Consider the following 14342-nt stretch of genomic DNA (forward strand, 5'->3'; position numbering starts at 1 on the left):
GCTACTCAAAAATTATTAGTATGCTGCAAAACTACAAGAAATAAGAATACTAGAGAGTAGAAGAGAAAACAAGAAATAGAGAAGACAATGATCTTTTTCTTATTCACTTTGTTTCATGGTAAAAATACCTTATGCATGCCCTCTCTTTATAAGCCTCCAAACATTAAGTCCTATACTAAGATTACAAAGCAATAAAGAATATCATAATGGCATTAATAATGAGAAACTTCTCCCAAGTCATTCATTAGGAAGGTTATGTGGTTTATGACATTTGAAGGTAAAGAATCCTATGAGAATTCTAAGGGTTAGGGGTTATGGGCATCCACTCATGCAATATTTATAATACTCCCCATTGGAAGTCCATAACGAGTATTATGCCTTATTAAAACCTTACTAGGAAATACCTATTGGTACAAAAACCTAGTGCAGAAAAAAGAGTATACAATATTTACTCCTCCTAATGATAATATCATTTTAAATCTTTAAGTCAACACATTCCAATACCATACATTAACTTCTCAAATGTTCTAGTCAGCAGTGTCTTGGTAAACAAATCAGCAAAGTTGTCACATGAGCGAATTTGTTGAAAATCTATATCACCACTTTTCAAAAGATCGTGAGTGAAAAAGAACTTTGGAGAAATATGCTTTATTCTATCTCCTTTAATATATCCTCCTTTTATTTGAGCTATACATACTATACTATCTTCATATAATACTGTTGGAATCTTCTATTCAAGGGAAAAACCACACATTTTTTGAATATATTGAGTCACTGACATCAGCCAAACATATTTTCGATTTGCCTCATAAATTACATTTATTTCCACATGATTTGATGAGGTAACTGATAAAGTTTGTTTTATTGAACGTCATGAGATCGTTGTACGTCCACAAATAAATAAATATCCTGTTTGAGACTTGCTTTTATGTGGATCTGATAGAAATCTTGCATCTGCATAGCCAAGTAATTGTGATTCTGATTCATTAAAGTAAAATAATCCCATATCAATTGTCCCTCGGAGATATCAAAATATATGCTTAATTTCATTCCAATGCCTTCTTATTGGGGAAGAATTAAATCTTGCCAATAAACTAACAGTAAATGCAATATCAAGTCGTGTTGAATTAGCAAGATATATTAATGTACCTATGGCACTAAGATATGATACTTCAGGACTAAGAAGTTATTATGCTTATCAAGTGATCTTACAATCATAGGAGTAGATAATGGATAGGCCTGATCTATATAAAATCGCTTTAGTACCTTTTTAGTATAAGTCGATTGATGGAGGAAAATTCAATTTGCTAAGTGCTCAATTTGCAAGCCGAGGCAAAACTTTGTTCTTCCAAAATCTTTCATTTCAAATTCTTTTTTTAGACAATCAACTGCTTTTTGAAGCTCTTTGGGAGTTTTAATTATATTTAAATAATCCATATAGACAATAATTATAGCAAACTCTTATCCATTTCTTTTTATAAAAACATATGGGCAAATTGGATCATTTTTATAGCCTTCTCTCAACAAATATTCACTAATTCGGTTATACCACATTCTTCCATATTGTTTTAATCTGTATAAGGATTTATGCAAACGAATTGCATAATTTTCTCGAGAATTCTTACATGTTTCTGGCAATTTAAATCCTTTAGAGATTTTCATATAAATCTCAGTATTTAAAGAACCATACAAATATGCCGTAACAACATCCATTAGACGCATTTCAAGTTTTCTATAGACTGCCAAACTAATTATATATCTTAAAGTAATTATAGCCACTACAGGAGAATATGTATCTTCATAATCAATACCAGGTCTTTGTAAAAACCCTTGTATTGCAAGCCGTGTTTTATATCTAATAATCTCATTTTTCTTGTTTCATTTGTGCACAAAGACCCATCTGTACCCAACTGGTTTTACACCATTTGGTATGTGGACTATAGGTCCAAAAGCTTCACGTTTTGAAAGTAAATTTAACTCTGTTTGAATTGCATCTTTCCATTTTGGCCAATCATCTCTATGTCTACATTTTTCAACTGATGTAGGTTTAAGATCCTCATGTTGCTTAATTATTTCAACATCAACATTATATGAAAAAATGTTATCGATGACTGTATTCTCTCGGTTCCATCTTTTTTCCTGCGGCAACATAACTTATCGAGATCTCTTCATTATTTTCAGGTACCTGGGCCTCTTCTTAGGCCTTTTGATTAGTTATGTTTTGGTCCTCTCCTATAGGACTTGCCTCATCAATTTGACTATCATAACCATTATGAATATTTGCTCCTTTTTTCTTTCTAGGAGTTTTATCTTTGGAACTGAGTGGTCTGCCCACTTCAAGCATCATTTGGTTTCACTTGTGTTTTCTAATTGTCCTGCTAGGATATCAATTCTAATCAGAGCATTTTCAACTGAAATATCAGATTTAATAATTTTCTTAGGATGAGTAAGTGCATTTGTCAATTGATTTATAATGTTTTGCAAATGAATTATTCTTTGAACTTAAGTTCACATTGTTGTGTACGAGGATCTAGATGAAATAATGATAATGCTTTTTATGTGATTTCTTTATCCAGCTGCTTATTATCTCTCCCTAATATTGGAAAAATTGTCTCATCAAAATGATAATCATCAAAATGTGATGTAAACAAATCTCCTATTAATAGTTCTGAATACTTAATTATAGAAGGAGATTCATAGCTAACATATATCCCTAACCTTCTTTGAGGTACCATCTTTGTGCGTTGTGGTGGAGTAATAGGGACAAATACCACACATCAAAAAATTTTAAGATGGGAAATATTTGCCTCTCGACCAAAAGTCAATTGTAACTAGAAGAATTCATGATAAATTGTTGGCCTTATACATACAATTACTGCTGCATGTAAAATTGTATGTCCCCAAACTGAAATGGGAAGTTTTAATCTCAAAAGTATTGGTCTAGCAATCAATTGGAGGCGTTTAATAAGTGATTCTATTAGGCCATTTTGAGTGTGGACATAAGCAATAGATTTTTCTACTGTTATTCTAGTTGCCATGCAATAATTATTAAAAACTTGAAATGAAAACTCACTAGCATTATCAAGACGACTTGTCTTAATTGTATGGTCTGGAAACTATACTTTTAGTCGAATTATTTGAGCAAGTAATCTAGCAAGTGCTAAATTACATGTTGATAACAAACATATATGGGAACATCTTGTAAATGCATCTATTAAAACCATAAAATATTTGAATGGTCTGCATGATGGATGGACAGGTCTACATATATCTCCTTAGATACACTCTAGAAATACAGGAGATTCAACTTCTACTTTTGTCAATGAAGGCCTTATAATTTATTTTCCTTGAGAACAAATAGCACATGAAAAATCTTTAAATTGAATAATCTTCTGGCTCTTCAATGGGTATCCATGTGAATTTTTAATAATTCTTCATATTATAGTTGATCTGGGATGACCCAACCGATCATGCCAAAAAATAAATGTATCTTTATCAATAAACTTCTAGTTTACTGTGGCATTTATTTATATTGTACTAATATTTGTATAGTACAACTCAGAAGATAATGTCGGTAATTTTTTCATGACACATTTTTCTCCATTTCTTACCATGGTAACATGTAGATATTCAATGTTTTTCTCATTTATAGTCTTAATATGATATTCATTTCGTGGATATCTTTAAAACTTAATAAATTCCTTTGAGACTTAAAGGAATATAAAGCATAACTAATAACAAATTTTGTTCCTCTAGGTAATATTATAATTCCTCTTCTAGAACCTTTAATTAGTTTTGTATCACCCGCTATAATATTGATGCTTGCACTATTTATCGTAAGATAAGAAAAATATTTTCTATCTTTGAGTATGGTGTGTGTTGTAGCACTATCTATGAGATATATATATATATATATATATCTTTATTCTTGTGCCCAACAAAAGGAAGAGAAACATCTATATTCTTCACACACAAAAAAACATTCATTGACATAAATTCAAAGTACATCATGATTAATAATGCTCTTAAAAAAGAGAAGGTAATAAACGTAAGTAAAGCATAAATAAAGCAAACTAAAATTATCCAAACTCTTATAATCATGATTCTTAGAGAAATCAGCCACATCTAAATGTGTCATAGTTCAAGGCCATTAACATCATTTAGCTTATTGACATAATCATTTTTGTATACAAAATTTACCTCCACATCATCAATTTGAAAGGTCAAATTTATTTCCACATTATTTGAACTTCTTTATATGGATGCCTGATAAAGTTTTGTTAGATGCTCAGGCGTATGACAAATATGTGACCAATGTCCTTTCCTGTCGGTAACATTGATTTTAAACAACTCTTGAAGGGCCATTCTTATCTTTTTTCAACCCATCACTAAGTTTCTTCTTTTGGTGGGTATTGGGGTTATAAGTGTTACTTTCATCACCACAATAATGATAATTTACGCGTACCCTGCCACGACCACGACCTCGGCTAAGACCATGACCGCGTCCACGCACATGATAATTATTGCATACATTCACATTCGTTTCAGGGAATGGAGCTGATCCAATGAGACGGATCTCATGATTTTTTTTAATTATTTTGTTCAGCCACAAGAAGACATGAGATCAATTCAGAATATTTCTTAAAACCCTTTTTCACGATATTGCTGCTGCGGGAGTATATTTTGGGCCTAGAAGCACCGAAATTAGCCTGAAATAGGCAGGCTACTAGACCTTTCTTGGCAAAGGTTCCAGAGATTTCCTGGAAAGACAGAGGGATTCTTAGGGACTAAATTGCAAAGAAAAAGTTTCTAGGACCGAGAAAATAGGAAGTTAGAGACTCGGATGAAGTCTCAAGACCCAAGAATGAGAAATAGAGATAAATATAAGCCAAAGGTTATGCTGGAAGCCTCAATGAGGTGAATTATGAGGTTAAACCAAACTAGGAATAAAATCATAATTTTGCAAAGTTTTGGGCTGGCAAGGGCAAAAATGAAAATTATGCCTGAAAATCCTAGAAAAATCCCAGAAAATGAGAACTGGTAGGTTAAGGCCTGGATACCTCAGAAAAATTCCAAAAAAATAGGAGTAGGGTCCAGAGGCCTGCATGAGGCTAAAAATAACGAAAATGCCCTTGGAAGGAATTTGTGAAATTTCTAGGGTTTTGACTGATTTTGAATATTATCAAAAATAAATTATTTAAAGTATAGGGAGGCCTTAGATAATTGGACAAAAATGAAGAAAAATACTTGAGGAATTATCCCAGGTTTTAAAAATAATTACATCCCCAGAAAGAGAAGAGGCCTGCTTTAATAGAATTTAAAACCTATTTGCACAATATCCTGGAAAAGCCAAAGTCAAATGTCTAGAGGTTAACTTTTGACTTAAGAAAAATTAGAAAAATCCCCTATGATGAATAAATAGTATCAGTACCTAGAGACAGATTCTCGAAGTCATTAACCGGTAGAAAAAATTCAGTCAAGTTTACTCTCAAATAAATATTATTAATTATTTTAATAGAAGAACAAGGGAAGAGCATCACTTCCTCTTTAGGCATGTCATATAATGCCATGTGGATTTATTTAAGATGAGAAAATAGCGCCAGAACATGTCTTAGTGGTCTCGGGTAAGTCAGGACCTGAAAAAATACCTGATACGGTGTGGAATGGCAAGATAGGTGGAGGACTGTCCAAGAAATATATTTTGCACTGATTTTATATTAATTTTCTCTCTATTTTAATGCCAAAATGATGAAGGGATATGGAAGAGACAAGTGTATGGTTAGATGGAAGAGACACATGTACAGTTGGATGCAAGACATGTCACACCTTACTATTATATTAACTTAGGTTCCTTTCAAAACCATTTTAGACCACGTTGGATGGTCTTGGGTTCACTTTTTACCACAAAAACGCTAAACTTCAGATTTTTACTATTCATCGGGTAAAAATCCAGTTTTTCTGGCCCAATTTAAAAAATTCATAACTTATTTCAAAAAACTCCAATTGAGGTGGTTCAAAATTCTACTTAAAGCTCTTTAAGTCCTATTTCAAGGAAAAATAATCTCATTGTCCAATTCCTTATGAAAAAGCATCAGGTTTTTGAGAAATGCAACACTGTCCATTTGCCAAAAACCCTTTTTCCCAGATTCTGACCTTTAACTTTGAAAAATCATTGTAAATCGTATACTAGGACATTTTTAATGTATTAGCTATCAAATTGAAGCTGAGGACGTTATCTTTCATCATACCAAATTTTGTGACTAAACGCATTCAGGAGCATAAACAAAAAGTCACGTGAACTAGTCAGTGTTAGTGTGCTTACAGCACTATTAGTATAATATGTACATAACCAAAATGAGTTCACGAATTTTTGTGGCTAAACCCTACAAGTTAGCCTTCAATCTGCAACTTTTCCTTGGAGAATTCAGGCCCTAAAATATTAGGTTGCATTTGTGGAATGAGATTTCATCGAAATGCCAATAGCAAATTAACCAACTATAACACCAACAAGCATCATCAACATGCACAATTACATTAACTACTATTGGTGAACTAGCATGCTTATCATTTGGCAAACTCAATCATGCAAAGGCCAAAGCAAGAAAGTACAAAAAGCAGCCACATTATAATCAAGAAAGTCCAACCACATAATAGCAATTAATCATGCAATAATCAATAATGCTAAGTTAGTTCCAACCCCTCTATCACAGAGGGAGAGATGGCTGCCTCCATTGAAACTAAGCCAATGTATACTGATCACAAAAGTGACTATGCCAGTCCTGTGAGTTCAATAGGGAGTGTAGTGGACAACTTTCCTACACAGTCCAAGAGCCTTATGGAGAATGGTCAACTTTCAGAACCCACTTCAACTAAGAATTTGGACATGAAAACTCAGGGCATCAATCTAGGCATCAATTCTGACCTGGCTTTTTATCCCGAAAACCTAGTTTTGGGAGGTGAGGTGGCTTCGCTACCACTGGACGAGGACTTGCATTTCTATTGGCTGCATGGTGAATGCTATAATATGAACTGGGGATTGGAGAATATAGGAATGCCAGAGTATTATGATCCAGGTCTTGTTGCAGAACTTTCAAGTCACCTACATGATTCAGCAGATTATACTGTAGTAGATCAAGGCCTATTCATAGTATAGTCAATCACCTTTCATGCATGAAATGGCTACTTGATGCTGTTGTTGGTAATTGCAATTTGCATCTACTATAGAAGAATTTCAACTGTTAGGGTTGAGACATTCATCCTCTTATCTGAAAGACTTGGATATGGCTATTTGTATAAAATGTGAGTGATGGCAAAATTAATCTTAGTAAGGTTGCTTCTTCAGGCTTATTCTGTATCTTTACTCTCTCAACCCGATTCAGTAGGCTCTGAACTGCATGCTTGATGATATTTTTTTTGGGGGGGGGGACCATGCATAAATATTAGGAGAAAATTAAAGCATGCGAGGATCACTCTCAATTGGAGGACCCAACCTTTTAACAGGTGTTCTTACCCGCTAAATATTGGGAGAAGCATTTCTTGTGGACCTTATTTGCCAGTGAAATGAATTTGCTTTTTTATGATGTTAATTTTATTCGTGTCATTTTTGAAATTTTTGTTATTAATGGGAGGCTTATGAGAATTTATAAATTCCTTCAATATATTTCAAACTTTATGCACTTCCCTAGGCTAGTGTTCAACAGATGAATAAGTAGTAGAGGAGAATTTAAAAAAAAAATCATATATAGATAAAATTAATTTGTGATGATGTTTTCTTAATTTTCTTCCATCACACATTTTATTTCTTGATGTAGTGATTGTTCTCTAATGACCTAGGTATATCAAGATATTCTTTTTAGATAATTTGAATGATGTTAAATATTATTTTATTTATTTTCATTATTGCTCCTAAAATACATTGGGAATACTTATTAATCTATCTCTCCCTTGTTCCCTGTACCTACTTCTCAACACTCCCGAAGTTTGGGATTTTTTTTTTTTGGGATAATATACTTAAATACTCCTCCGGTCCTAATTATAAGACCCAATTGACTTATTTGAAGAGATTAAGGAAGTAAGTTAAGTTGTTTATTTATAATAAATAAGTGTTGTTATTCCTAAAATATCCTTGCTAATTAAGTATATTGCTTGTTTTGGTATGATCACAAAGTAAATATAGGCCCAAACTTTGTCCTCCCCCTTTATTTTGGCCAAAATATTACTCTTAATATTGGAAAAAAAATGACTCATCCAATAATCAGTGCAATCCACTGATTATTTGTATATTTCCGGTCCGATTTTCCAACAATCCTGTCCAATTTACTGTCACAAAATTTTGATTTCAACACCTCATTAAATTCCCCTCATCCCAAGGGTAATCCATAATTTTTCTCAAGTTTTACCTCCCTCTATAATTTTCTAAATTTTATTCTGTCAAAAATCACTATTCTATCGATAATAATTCGGTAATAAATATTCTTTAAGCTAACCTCTGTACATCCAAAGGTGGGAAGTAATTTTATAAATTAGGATAATATGTCACATAATTTATCCCTATTTTTCCTTGAATTTTTGAGGCCTCTATATATTTTAAATAATGGAAATTTGCTAATTTTCCTTAATTAACCAAAAATTCCAATAATTACAAATAATTCTCTGATAAATTATTTTTAATCTTATATTCATCTTCTAAGCCTCAAACATTATTCTGTACCCTCCTTTCTATTTTTCATGATTTTTGGGAATTTTCAGGAATTTTGGACATTATTTCCAATACTGCCCTTTCTTGACCAATCTTTTCAAGAATGACCGTTATGTCCCTATCCTGATTTTTCCTCATAGCCTGGGTCCTCTACCAGTCTACTATTCTAGTTGACCATAGTCAGTCACAAATCATTCATCAATTAGAATAAAATTATCAGGCTGTGACATTAGGTGTTTTAGAACTAATTAACTGTGGCATTTTTGAAGTCATTGAAGTTAACTTTTAGGGAAGTTTGAAAATTTCATTGCATTTTGTCTCTCTGTCAACCTTCATCGCGGAAAACGCTTCTTTCTTAATTATTTTCACTTCCCAGCCATACTTCGCCGTGGCCAACTTATGTTTCGCCACAATGAAGCAAGTCTGCTTCCAGTTTTTCCTTTTCGGTTAAGGTTCGCCGTGGCAAACTCCTTCATTCGTCTTATGAAATAGTTAATGGCCCTTAGATTCAGAATAAGAAAGGGCAGTATTAGATTATATGTTGTTTCTTGAACTTGATGACAGATTTTCTAAATTAACTTCAATTTGTTATTATAGTATATTTGATTCTTAAATAAGATATAAGATACAAGATAAATAAAATTCAAACGAGGATATTGTTTTATAAAAATTAGGTAAATTATGCATAATCTCCATGAATTTTAAATCATGTACAGATAACATTATAACCTTTGGAACTTTCCAATGAAGCCCTTAAACTTTTATGTTTATGCAAATAATTATACCTCATGCAGCTTAAAGTTTTGGAAGATTATTTATAGATCAATCAAAATGGGTATATAACTACTAATGAAGAGTTATTCGCATAGACTTAAAAATTGATAAAGGTCTATTATTAAATTTTAAAGGTCCATGATTATTTGTAGATGATTGAAAGTTTATAAGAGTTTGAATTTGTGTAATTCGGTATTAAAATTATAATAAAGTTTAGGTTTGATGGGTTAAAATTAGGCTTAGCTTTAAGCTAAACTACACGTCCAAAGAAAAATGAACGGGGCACAATGGGATTTTTTTTTTTTTTGGGTTTTGGGATTGGGATTTCGGATTATGTGCTATTTCGTAAATTTGAAAACTTGTGTGTCATCATGCTCCAAACAAACGAGCAATTTCTCTCTGTTTTTAGATTATATACGATATGATATGTAATATAGTGATACAAAAAAACAGCTTATTACTGACGGAGTTAGCAACGGAATCCGTTGCTAATTTGTGATAGAAAATTATTCCATTGCTAATGGATTACTGTTTGTCGCTAAATTTAGTGATGGATTGGCAATGGAATTTCTGTCCGTCACTAAATTAGTGACATAATTTTTCTGTCGGGAATTTTCATTGCTAATTCCGTCACTAATTATAATTATGAAACTTTTAGTGACGGAATTATCGACGAAAAAATTCTATCGTTAAATTGTTTGTCACAGAAATTTTTGTCACTAATTCGGTCACTAATCTATCACTAATTTTAAATTTTATTATTTTAAATTACGATCTTACAATAATTTATATAATAACTGTGTTAAATATCCTTGACTGTGTTGTGGGACTCCGTCTTGTCTATGTTATAAGAGATTGTTAACTAATTCACATGTACTAATGACTACACCAAGTTTTAATATTATTTAATTTATACTTTCTCACTATTTTCATTAAATATGAATATGTATGAATATATATATAAATATTTAATGCTTATTAAAATTATTATAAAAATTTATAAAAAGGACCAAAGTTTGGCGAGCATGGCGCAGGTGGTTCCCGTACATTCAATAATGGACAAAAACGAGAGATGGGGTCATGCGAGGGCTTAAAAGACATTGGCCAATGAAACGGAGACAACCACAACTAAGAAGGGAGGGATTGACTCTTAAAAATATCAAATATACTGATGCTTAATATAAGACTTAATTAATTAATTTGAAAAAATTAGAGAATTATTAAATTATTTAATTGTAATATATATTATATAAGCTCTCTAAAATACTCATATGTATCATTATATTATATATTAATTTATTAGTGAGTCAAATTAATTTCAAAAAATAATAAATATAAATGTTTTAAATTTATTTGGTAACTTTCTTAATATCCTCTTGATACGATCTCTGTTACCAACTTGCAATGCACCATCGTTCAATATACTCCTCTGATCTTATTTATAGGACACCAAGAGAAATTTTTTATATGGATGTGCAATTTTATCCCTCATTTATTATTGTGTTGACTTTTTTTATGTGAGGTATAATATATATTAAATAAGGATAAAGTTGGAAAGTCATTAAAGTTTAAATGAGAATTAATGAAGTTTAAGGTTTTCTTAGTATGTGTGAAACATACTAGAAGTACCTTATAAATAGGACAAGAAGAGTACTTTGAAAGGCACACTGCCACAGTTATTATCTGTTCCGTACATCCTGGCATTCAATAATATGCATCAAAGTAGTCTTCAATGCGAAGCACCTCCAGCTGTAAATACACCAGCCAGTCACATACACAGATATATATGTGTGTGTGTACATATCCCTCCGTCTCACTTGTGTAAGAAAAACTTTGTCCTAGATAGACTATAAGTTACTTCTAAACTATTTCAAATTTAATATCATTTTGCAAACTATATAAGCGAGTTACATACTATGTATGCTTCTCCTTAACAATCAATGCGCATTTAGGAACATATGATAAAGAAAATTACAAAATATTACCTTCCTCAGTTTGAATTGAATTGTCAAAAATCTTTCGAGCAAGTAGAGGGCGGGCTGCTTTCCTCTTTAACTTTTCAAAGAAGTGGAATACAGATAACAAGCAGGGACTATTAAATTTTTTATTGACGTGCTAATTATAATACGCCTTCTTCAACGAGTGTCGTGTGGATTGCTGAGCACTAGGGCAGTGTAGGTCGACTTTCCTCTCTTTCTTCAGTAATACATACTGAACCCGACATTGGCTTCTACTACTGCAAAAAAAAGATATTTTAAAATGAGCTTTTCACACAGCAGTTTTGAAAACGATGCTTATGCCATTGATATTAAAAGTTAGAAGATTTCACGGTGATTTAAGAACTGCTCTATGGGACGTGATTTTTCACAACCGTTATATGAATAACCATCGTGGATAGTTTAATGAATAACCGCTGTAGATAGGTTTTTTTTTTTAGCTTCTCTCTCATCCTATTGATCAGGATGGAATGGGAAAATAAAGCTCAAAGGGAAGGGGCTTGAGAATCAATCAACAAATAACCTACCACAGCCAAAAGCATTCCAATGGAGCAGAAGTAGACCCTTTAATTTTATCTTTTATTTAATATTATGTTGATTTTGTTTTTATAGGGTATAATGTACATTAAATAAGAATAAAGTTGAAAAGTAGTTAAAGTTTAGATGAAAGTTAATAAAATTAAAGATTCTTATTGGTTTGTATAAAACATATTGAAAATGACTTACATATGGTATTTTATTGTCACATCCCGAGAAACTTCACATGGACTTGGGGAATTAAAAATTGAGATGAGGATCAATGTAGAAACTAGACAAGAAGATGGAACAACTTTTGATGTGAAACCCTGATAAGGTTTGGACTGACATTTTCGTAATTATCGGTATAGGAAAGACAAAATCGGAAAATTTGAGCAAAATTCTAAAAAATTCCCGAAAAATAAGAAAAGTATAAATTAAAAGTTTTCGAAACTTGATTTAGGCCCGAAAGGTGGAATTATGGTGAAGATTAATTGTTACAAAATTTCCCATAAACAGAGATTTTTCCGGAAAATATTAGAAAATCATAGAAAAATAATTATTTTAATTAGTTAGATGTCTCAATAAGTTTGGAAAAAAATACGGATAGATTATCTAAATATTTATTTGAATTTATAAAATTGGTTTTAGGTCTTGAAAGCTCAGGAATTAATTTTAGAAATTTATTTTCCCGCAGTGACACCGATCAAAGCCTAATCGGAGAAAATTCAAAATAAATATCTACAGGTATCAAAAAATTATGAAAATTTTCAGATTATGTTCTCATATTAAAAGGTGAATTATCATGAATAGAAATGAATTTTTGGAGGTCTGAAAAAAATATGGAATGTTACCAGTGAATAGTAACCGATAAAGTTTCAAATTGGTTTGGGATTTTGATTTGGAGTGTGGGCCATCTTTTGGGACCAGCCCAAGCCATTTGTGGGACCCACATTGAGTCCAATAAGGATCCAATTTCATTGCTTGCTGCCCATTCCACAGAATTAATTAAAATAAATGCAAAATTAAGAGATAATGCATGGAAAAATCTAGATTATGGCCACTTGTGATGATCTGATTTTTTTGGCTGTTGATGGCTGCCACATACACCCCTTGAGGTGTCCCAAATTTGGCCAATGGAAGGGACAAGGGGACAGATCAGATTTTCTGTAAATACCTCCTCCTAAAATACAAAAAAATGTTGGAAAAATAGAAAAACAAGGGGAGGTTCTGCCACTTTGTTTCCAGCACTCACCAACCAAAATTCTTAAGTGTTTTGGGCAATAATTACTCAGTTTTTATTAAGAGAACATCAAGGTATGTATGAGCCTCCTTATCCCTAAGTTCTACACTATTTTGGTTAGGGTTTTGAGTTGCAAAATAAAGGGTGTATGCTGTCAAATTTTCGGTCCATTCATGTGATATTAGGGAAGGATAGAGACCTTAAATACCAAGAGGAATAAGCAAGATTAAGTGGTGTATGGATTGATTTTTGGAAGAAAATACACCTAGGGTTTTATGTGCTTAATTCGGCCTAGCACTGTTCATGCAGAAGCAAATTGTTTTGGATTGATTTGATGATTCTAATGGGTTTAAAACATGTTTTTGTGTAGGGATATGTTGTTGGGAAGTGTTTAAAATCATTGGAATCAAAAATGAAATTTTTGGAAGTTATATACCCCCTATTCAGCCATGGTGATTTCATGGGAAAGGAGTTTGATTTTCAAAAATCTGATTCCATATTTGAATTCCTCATGAAAAATTATGTAGGATTGAGTCATGAGGTTATTGATTCTAAAAGAGGAATTATTTTGTTAAAAATCAAAGAAAAAGGGGGGAATTGTTAAGTTAAGGATTGTATATAAGCTGTTTGATTATTAATGTGGCCTATTTTTTATGCTTGGTTTAATAGGCTTTGTGAGGAGGAAGTAAGGAAGATCATTGTCCCTTGAAGTGATCAAATTGGACAAGTAACAAAAGGTAGCTTTGAATTATAATTTGATTGCTCATCTTGCCTGTTTAATGTGATATATTGTTTGCCTGGATTTAGGAACTTGTGTTGTGATATTGGTTGGTTGGATGACCTTTGTTTATGCTTTGGCCAAATGCATTAATTTGTGTTAATGTGGAAATGCTGATGTTCCTTTCCTAGCAGGAGACCAAGCATGATTTTATGTGATTTGAGGATGTCTTGAAGTTCTATAACATGTCACATTGTAACTTACTTGATTTGCATGATAATTGTAATCCAAATGCTATTGAGATTTCTATGAAATTTCATTCCTCCTATGTCAAATTATGTCTCAAATAGGAAATGGCTCATCTGTGGATCAAGACAAGGAATTGGTGCTAGGATG

Source organism: Neltuma alba, unplaced genomic scaffold, assembly GCF_004799145.2.
Source record: "Neltuma alba isolate B1F8T4 unplaced genomic scaffold, ASM479914v2 tig00010614_pilon, whole genome shotgun sequence".
Lineage (NCBI taxonomy): Eukaryota > Viridiplantae > Streptophyta > Magnoliopsida > Fabales > Fabaceae > Neltuma > Neltuma alba.